The sequence below is a fragment of the Betta splendens genome, chromosome 21, assembly GCF_900634795.4.
Source record: "Betta splendens chromosome 21, fBetSpl5.4, whole genome shotgun sequence".
NCBI classification, from domain to species: Eukaryota; Metazoa; Chordata; class Actinopteri; order Anabantiformes; family Osphronemidae; genus Betta; species Betta splendens.
In genome coordinates this window covers 4,613,454-4,621,851 of record NC_040899.1, presented here as the reverse complement: position 1 = coordinate 4,621,851, position 8,398 = coordinate 4,613,454, and positions in this window count along the sequence as shown.

The following is an 8,398-nucleotide window of genomic DNA, read 5'->3' as shown; positions in this document are numbered from 1 at the left end:
AGCGATTATTTGGTTTTTTCAGGACCAGAGAGGAACAATGGAAAAACTCCACGTTTGCCTCTCACACAGTTCTCTCAATGAATGTTTTCCTCTCGGCGGTCGAGTGTTTGATTTGATCTGTCATTTAAAGCAGCGAGCGGGTGACGTGCATGTCCTGCCCCGGTGTGTGTGTGTGTGTGTGTGTGTGTGTGTGTGTGTGCACGTGTGCGTGTTCTGAGCCTGCTGAGGTCCATTAATAATGAATGCCGAGAGCAGAGGGCCCTGGATGGAAGCGCTAAGAGCATGTGACAGACAAAGGCTCATGGAGGACGGAGCTCTGCGAACGCGCTGAAGTGGATCCAGCAGCCGAAGCCCGGCCTGCGTTTACGAGCAGCGCCACGCGACTGGTACCAGCGTTTCCATTAGTGAGCAGGCGAAATTAAGCCATTTACACGATTCTGTAAAGTGACACTTCCTGTAATGATCTGCTTCACAGCCACTGAGCAGCACGAGAAACAGCCGCTGCTGCCGCTGCTGCGGCTCTGACTCTGCTGGTAAGAAATGCCCAATTACTTAATGTTCAGACAACAACATAACTCAGCACAAAAACCTTTAAACGAGCTTTAATAAAATGCTGCATGATTCTGGCCGATTTTCATTTTTCCAGTATTAGGTTGTGACGGAGCCTGGTTGTCTCCTGGTGCTGGGTTCCTATAGAACCACATGCAGTTATTTTATTGTGTTTTAAACAAGGTCCCAATCGTTACTTTAGTAAAGTACCTTGACTCAGTATAAACTTAATTAAAATATTAAGCAAAGAACAATTAGCCATGATAATTATCTTAGTGGAGCCTGTGGCGTGTAGAGAATAAACAACCGGTGACTGTAAACAGCAAATCCCATTTTTAAAGCAATACTCTACCTTAGATGATAATATTCTCACCCTCGACACTGAAAACACAGAAATCAGCGCAGAGCTCATTAAAATTCTCTACACTCCCACACAGACCTGCCGAACGCGGTCCACCTCGCGTCACAATGCTCATATGAGCCGGGAGGAACGCAGCGTGACGTGAAGCCGTGCGGTTGGATCGAGTGGAGGACGGGTCTGTGTCCGCTGAGTTGGGAACGAGCCCCGCGCCCCATCGTTTGTGGCCTATTAGTGAGTTCCAGGAAGCGGGCGAGTTCACACAGATACTAGAACGCGAAGTTGAGCAAGGCGACGTTTTCCACCCATTATCTCCCATTGACTGTGAATGGAGCGCTGGATTTCCTGTGAACCCATGACGACTCACTCGCCCTACGCTGCTCCATAAATCCACCGCGTGTGAATCCGCTCTCCTCCGGTCTAATCCTTTTAGCATCGTCCTGTCGCTCTTTATCCGTGTTTGTACTGGAGTATGTTTATTTTGACTCCGCATATTACACTGCTTTTGGCTTCAAATTACGCGTTTTCTCCCGGCTTCCTCCAACAAAGAGGCTCTAATTAAAGTGCTTTGGCTTCTATAAACTGCGCTTTGAAGCTCTACCTCTTGATGGATCTCGCTCTCTCCACACAGCGGGCTCTGATGGCTAATTAGCCACTCAAAGAAAAGGCAAAAAGAGGCTCTTTATTCAACTAATTTGCTGATGCGGCTGTGTACACGCTGGATTGTGCGTGTTTGTGAGCGCGAGAGGGCGCGCGGGCTTTGAGCCGCGAGCGCGTTGCAGCATCGGGCGGCCGGCGCTGGCAGGGGGCCGCCGCCTTCACGGCCCGGCTGCATCTCCTGCGATCAGATCCAACAAATGGCATCATTAACCCATCGAGGCTCTTTAATCCCACTGAAATCATTTTTACGGCGTCGCCGCTCACGCAGCTGCGCTCCATCATTTCGCCCGCCACGGCTCGACGTGCGAGGGCTGAGGATTGAGCACCTCGTGACCGGAGGCGAGGACCGGACCGGGCCGGGTCCCGCCCGTCACCGGCGGCGCGGCGAAGCACAGCGGCGCCTTTTGAATCTAAAAATAAGGCCGCGAGTCGTCGACAGCGAGCGCTCTGACAGTTCAGGGCCAGTTAGAAAGCGGCGAGCTGCAACAACAAAGGGGGCCGATCGGCCAATGAGAGCGAGGGAGCGGGAGTGAGCGGGTGCATGCTTTTATTGCTCGCGTCGGCGCACGCACGCACGCACACACGCGCGGCGTCACCTCCGACCTCCAGCCTCCGCCAATGAAATTTTAATCAACAGTCTCTGATGGAGGAGAGCACTCAGACTCTCCTGCTGTGTAACTGCGCGCCCGCTCTCTCTTTCCATCTCCTCCCCATTCTCTCCATCTTTTCATGCCTTTGAGCCCCCGCCCCCCCCGCACCTCCTCGGACTCCCTCTCACCTCGACAAAACACTCCTTTCTCTTCATTGCACCATTCATTTCCTCCTCCTTCATTCACAAAGCAAAGGTCACGCTGTCCTCGTTCTCCTTCCTCCTCCTCTTGTTCATTCACATTTGTTTCTACCACTTTCCCTCCTATTTATTTTCTTCTCGTCCGTTTCTTAGCGAAACAGTCGCGGCGTTACATTAATTCACCATTTCACAGCCCAGTGGGCAATAATTATTTTTCAGAAAATATTATTTTAAAGGTAAACGGTCGATTCCAGATGCAGGCATATTAGAATTGATCCCCATTATTTCAGTGAGCTTTGCACAAACAATGAGTGCACACACAATTTAATGAAAACAGCAAAGATAAAAAAACAAAACCCAAAGCCTCTCGTGTGGGTGCTCCCGACCATTTAAATCACGCTTTTCATACGTTTGTGTTTCCAAAGAGCTGGCTAATCTAATGGGCGACTCGTCCTAAATGAAGCAACATAAAGCAAACCATAGCAAAGAATGAATGGATACGAAGTCTTGTATGGATTCAACAACAGTTGAACCCCAACTCGAAGTGGGAGATTTTTACTTAAAAAGTTTCTGGCCTCTGAGTTCTAGTCAGGAAGCGATGACGAGTCGCACAGCGCTCCATCACCAGGATGAACCACTGGGCTGCTCCCTACTCATCCTTATCACTACTGGACGTGATGGAGCCTGAACCCCGGCGTGCGACTCACAAACGGCTCCTCCGGCATCAGCCACTGAACACAAACATTATCGCGCTGAGCACAAACACTCTAAACGTGTTTGTACAATCTCTCCCGTCAGTCGACATTTGGCCACAAATGCAGGCAGACCAGCTTTAACACAACAGCCATTTCAATGAGCCAATACACTCAATTAGTCCTAAATGAAATTTTCAGCACTGCGGCGTGTTAATTCAAATTCCAAATTCACCCTGAAATGAATCTCATTGTGATCTCTCTCTCTCTCTCTCTCACCACACACACACAACACACCACCACACACACACACACACACACACACACACACACACACCACACACACACACACACACACACACACACCCCGAGGTGGTGGGATCTGAAATGTAAATGAAGTTTCATCCCCGGTTCACCAGATGGGAGAAAAGATGCTCTATTGTTCTCCAACCTGTAGTTATCCCCCGCGATAAAAAGCCTTCCAGCTGTGTGTGTGCAGCGTGCAGGAGAGTCTGCCTTCACATGGGACCGTTGTGACGTCTGTACAGTAAGCGCTCGTCGTGCGGTCTCGCTGAGCATAAACAGCGGCGCCGATATTAAAAACCTGCAGCAGTGCAGCGTTTTGCAGGTGTAAACAAAGACCAATCACTCATGTAAAGACACTCAATAAATACAGTCACATTGATTCGCAACACCGGGTTTGGTTGACTTCACACTGCTCGCATTGTATTGTGCATGCACACACACACGCCGCCGGTCTCCGCTGTGTGCTGCAGACAAAAAGCCTTTTAGTGAATTCAACCCCCTGCTGCTCCGGGTGCTTTCACAGGAAACCTGACAAAGTTTCGTCTCTGACAGGCCTTGTGTGCGTGTGATGTTATTTTGGGAAGGCGCTTTGTTCACGTGAGCGCGACACTGAGGAGGTTGGTTCGGGCCTTGCAGATGGGCGGCGGCGCTTTTGGTTCAAGAGATTTAAATATCCAGGCGTCCAAACAAACGCTTCATCCACCGCACACAGTTAAGTGGTCAGACCTAATTGGAGACCTCTCCCCCGTGTCCCTCAGTGTCATCAGCGCGCGAGATCGGGTGGGTGGGAGCCATAATTGGGCTGTTAATGACTCTTAATAGGGGAGTTATACACCAGCTTACAGTCAGTTAGCCAGATGTCCCAGCAGCCCCTCCCACTCCCATCCCAGCACACACCAATCTCCGTAAAGAGACAAACACGCTCGTCCACAGCTAAAGTGGAGCCAACGAGGGAGGAACAACACTTTCACACACACGCTGGGAAGCAAACAGGAAGCGGCGGAGGAGGCTGGCGGCCGGCGCGCGCCGACCGTGGGCACCTGCAGCTCCTGCGCAGCCCTTTATCTGCAGATGCAGCCCGTGTTTTGATGTGCATTGAGAGGCCGCTGCTGCTGTGCCGCAGGGCGCCGGTGGAACAGTCCCGCCGCCAATCAGCCGCGGTTCTACGCGTTAGATTTGCCTTTTTGAACTTTAATGCTTTAATTCACCGTGTTGAACCATCGCGCCAGACAAAAAAAACCCAGCACCTTGTGAAGGCACTTCACAAGGACTGAAGTAATGTGAAGTGCAGAGCAGCTCCGAGAGGCCGTGATGCAACGGCGAGTAAAAGGATGATGTGCTTCGGGGAGACGCGCCGTGAAGGATGCCCCTTCCTGCCGAGCCCCTCCCTCCGCCGGGTTCCTGGGCCTCTTTGATTGGTGTCCTTTTTATCCACAGACACAAGATGACTGCGGGTAACGCACTTGTCCTCAACACATAATGAATTCCAGATCACAAGCTGTGCTCCACCGGATTTGTATATTCAAATATTCCATTCAAATCTTGTGCAAGTCGGTTGCCGATTTCCAAAGCATGGATTAGGTCGGTTCCCGTCTGAGCACTGTGCATTTTTGGAGACAGGCTTTCCTCATGTCACCATGTCCACGTTTTATCTGTTAGTAGACTCCATCGTGCATTGAATATTAGTACAGTAACAGTATAGTACAACAAATTGTGCTTCTTCCCTTCATCATTAAACACACTGAAATCATGAGATCATGAATAACATTCCATTTCTTTACAAGCAGCCTCCTCATTGCTGGGAGGCAGGGTCTCAACCAGTCTGGCCACAGTCCACAAAGCTCACACCATTTAGGATTAACTGCATGTCTGGACACGTGGCCGGACCCCGGTCTTCAGCGGCGCCAGCCACTGCGCCCCACGCTCCCACCAGCAAATCCAGAAACTCAATATGGATGGTGGGATCGTCGCTTCCAATGTTTGGAATGAAAGAGCAGCAAGAAATCAAAGTGTCTGGCTCCGTGCATGTTTTATGACCTGTCCGCTCTCCAACAGTATCTTAGAGGCACAGAGCTACACGTGGGGTTCACCTTCTCAGCACCGGCAGGCTGTGAAAGCCTAATGGCTTGTTGCAAGGTTGGGACCTTTACTGCCAGTTCGCCGCAGGATGAGAGATTTCATATCGGCCCATGATAATGAGGAGAAGGTGGGCAGCTGTTCCTGCAGGGCAGGCGGCCGCGCATGTTGAGAACAACGTTCCGAAGTGATGATGCAACAATTCAGAGGAGGATTGACAGGAATCCTGGGGGAGAAGCAGAACAAGCTGGAGGGACTTCACCTGCAGCAGGCGTTGGATCCCCCACCAGGAGATTAAGGAACCTGCTGGTGAGAAGTCCCACGGGTCGACATCAACTGATAACATTGACTGCAGTCACCAGATGAACCGCTAAGTAATAAAAATATTAATTATTACCCGTTGAGGAAAAAAAGGGGCTTCAGTCCCAATAACAGAGCTGATTATATGGATAAGCTGAAGATTTGCAGCATGTGGGAGCCTGTTAGAGTCTAAAGTCCTCCACGTTCTTCTTCAGGGTGAAGGCTGTACATGCCAGTCCCCCACTCACCAGCGAGTCCTTCTCATGCAGGACTGAACCGAGCGCAAAGGCTTTTTAAGCTACAATAGCGAGCCACTTTACAGCTTGCTGGAGAAACGCTACACTCTCAACAGTCATGTGTCTGTGTGATGTGGGGTATGAGCGGGGGGCCGCAGGTGCCAGACAGGCGGCCGTTTCACACCGTCTCCAGTAATTGGCCAGAGCGCCCCATCTTTCTTCAATAGCGCCCCCCTTAAACCCACACAAATGCACACACAGTTGGAGGAATGAAGCAAGGCCAGCTCGGTCCTGACGCACAGCTACCATGACGCCAGCCAATTAAGCACGGCGAGGCAAGGATGCATGATAAGTCACCTAGCAACTGAGAAAGGGAGAGAAAAGGGAGGTGGGTGGGGGGGGGGGGAGGGGGGTGGAGAGAGAAGGGAGAGAAGGAGAGAGAGAGGAATGAGAGAGAGAGAGAGAGGAGAGAGAAAGAGAGAGAGAGAGAGAGAGAGGAGAGAGAGAGAGAGGGACGAGGAGAGAGAGAGAGAGAGAGGGAGAGAGAGGATTAACAGGCATTGGACAATCCACCAGCCACCAACCAATTATGGAAGAGTGTGATGCAGTTGCTGGCAACCCAAAGTGAATGAGAGAGAGAGTAAAGAGGAAGACAGAGCGAGGAGAGAGAGAGATGGAGAGAGGGCAGGTTGGAGCTTGTGGGTGCAGAGGAGTATAGAGGTACATGTGTATATGGATTTTGGGGTAACAACAATGTCAGTGGTTTCACCCGTGTTTCTGCATGCGCGCATCAACCACGGCCACTCCCCAAATTCGGCCTGATTAAGTTGCTGCACGGCAGCTACCGCAGGGAACACGAGGCCGGCGTCCGCGGTTGTCAAATCCACATTGTTGTATCACACCTCAGGGAGTTCGCACAAAAAGAGCCAAAGCCTGTTGCGGAGCTCAAAATCGTCAGACTCGCAAAGTTTCACCGGCGTGAAACGCAGGAACGGAGGGAAGACATAGATCAAAAAAAGCAGAAACAGATGATGTATGCGTTAATGAACGTGATCCGTGTTCAGGAGGGGGCTCCTCAGCAGGATATGATGGAGGAGAGTTATGGGGCTGCAAAAATGGATCAAAATTAATCTACCAGGACTCGCAAACATGTCACCGAGCGCCGTCATCTGTCAGAGATTATCTGCTGCCGGAACGGTGACACGGTGCTTCTCCAACGCTCCGCGTTGGGAACCTGCAGCCGGCGCCGCTCCGCGCGTTCATCGCTGTCCCTCCGCTTCCTCCTCTGCGCTCGGACGCCGCCGAAATGGAGGCGCGTCGTCATCTGACAGCAGCTTAGCGCGTTCCTCCCAAGCCTTGGAAGAACAAGGCGCCCACACACGTAGTTTGACTTCCTTGCGACAAACGCCTCCAGACGCCGCTCCGAGAGGCGCGGCTGCAGCGACTGTAGCCTCCATCGCCTGTGCTTCAGTTTCATCCGTCGGACGGCAGCTCCGGTAACAGCAATCACATGTATTGAAATGCAGGAGAAGCAGCCGACTGAGCGGCGCTGCCTCGGTCCTTGAGAGATTTACTGAATTAATTTGTGTATCTATTAAAGTTACAACTCATCCCTAATTGAACATTTCATATTAGAAAACAAATCTTGACTTCACATCTCGGCTGCAGCTCGGGAAATAGTTTGATCAAGGCAACGTGGAGAGCGGGTGCGTGTGTGACAGGCCTCGCTGGAACCGGGCCTCTCGCGGCCTTGGTGAGCGTCATGTGACAATAAGTGTATTGATGATGATGTGCGGGCTTTCAGCAGCTGCTCCTCCCTGCAGCAGCGCCGCTATGTTAATCCCTCCCTACATGTATGTTCAATGATTTATGGTCATAATAACCAAAAAGAGGATTAGGCTAATTAAACCACAGCGCTGCACTGTAATGAACACATTGGGAGGGAATACGCCGCCCCCGCGTTTACAGCTCACACACAAACACGACACAGTAAAGAGGCCGCCGTGTCTTCGGGGGATGGTTTTTACCCCCCCCCCCCCCCTCAATAAATGAATCTTGGTTTTTTAAAAGCTCGCCACTCGTTAGCGTGACTGGGCGGAGCATCATCACAACGGCGCCTGTCATGCATCCAGGAGGCTAGCTGTGCTGGATTAGCCATAATACAGTGCCCCCGGCTCCACTAGGTGCTGCGCGATGGTCGTCGGGATTATAAGCCTGAACCACGCTGGATTAATGATGCCAAGGCTGGCGGCATTAATGCGGCGGGTCTGCAGGGTGTGCGCCGTAATCCGAGGAAAGTGCTAACAGTGGAGAAGACGACTGCGGGCCACGAATCGCTCCACAATGCTGTAAACGATGCTAAATGTGGTTGAAGTGAGAGCTGAATAATTCTAGCTTCAGGTGGTACACGTCTGCAGAGGCCGCGCGCTGC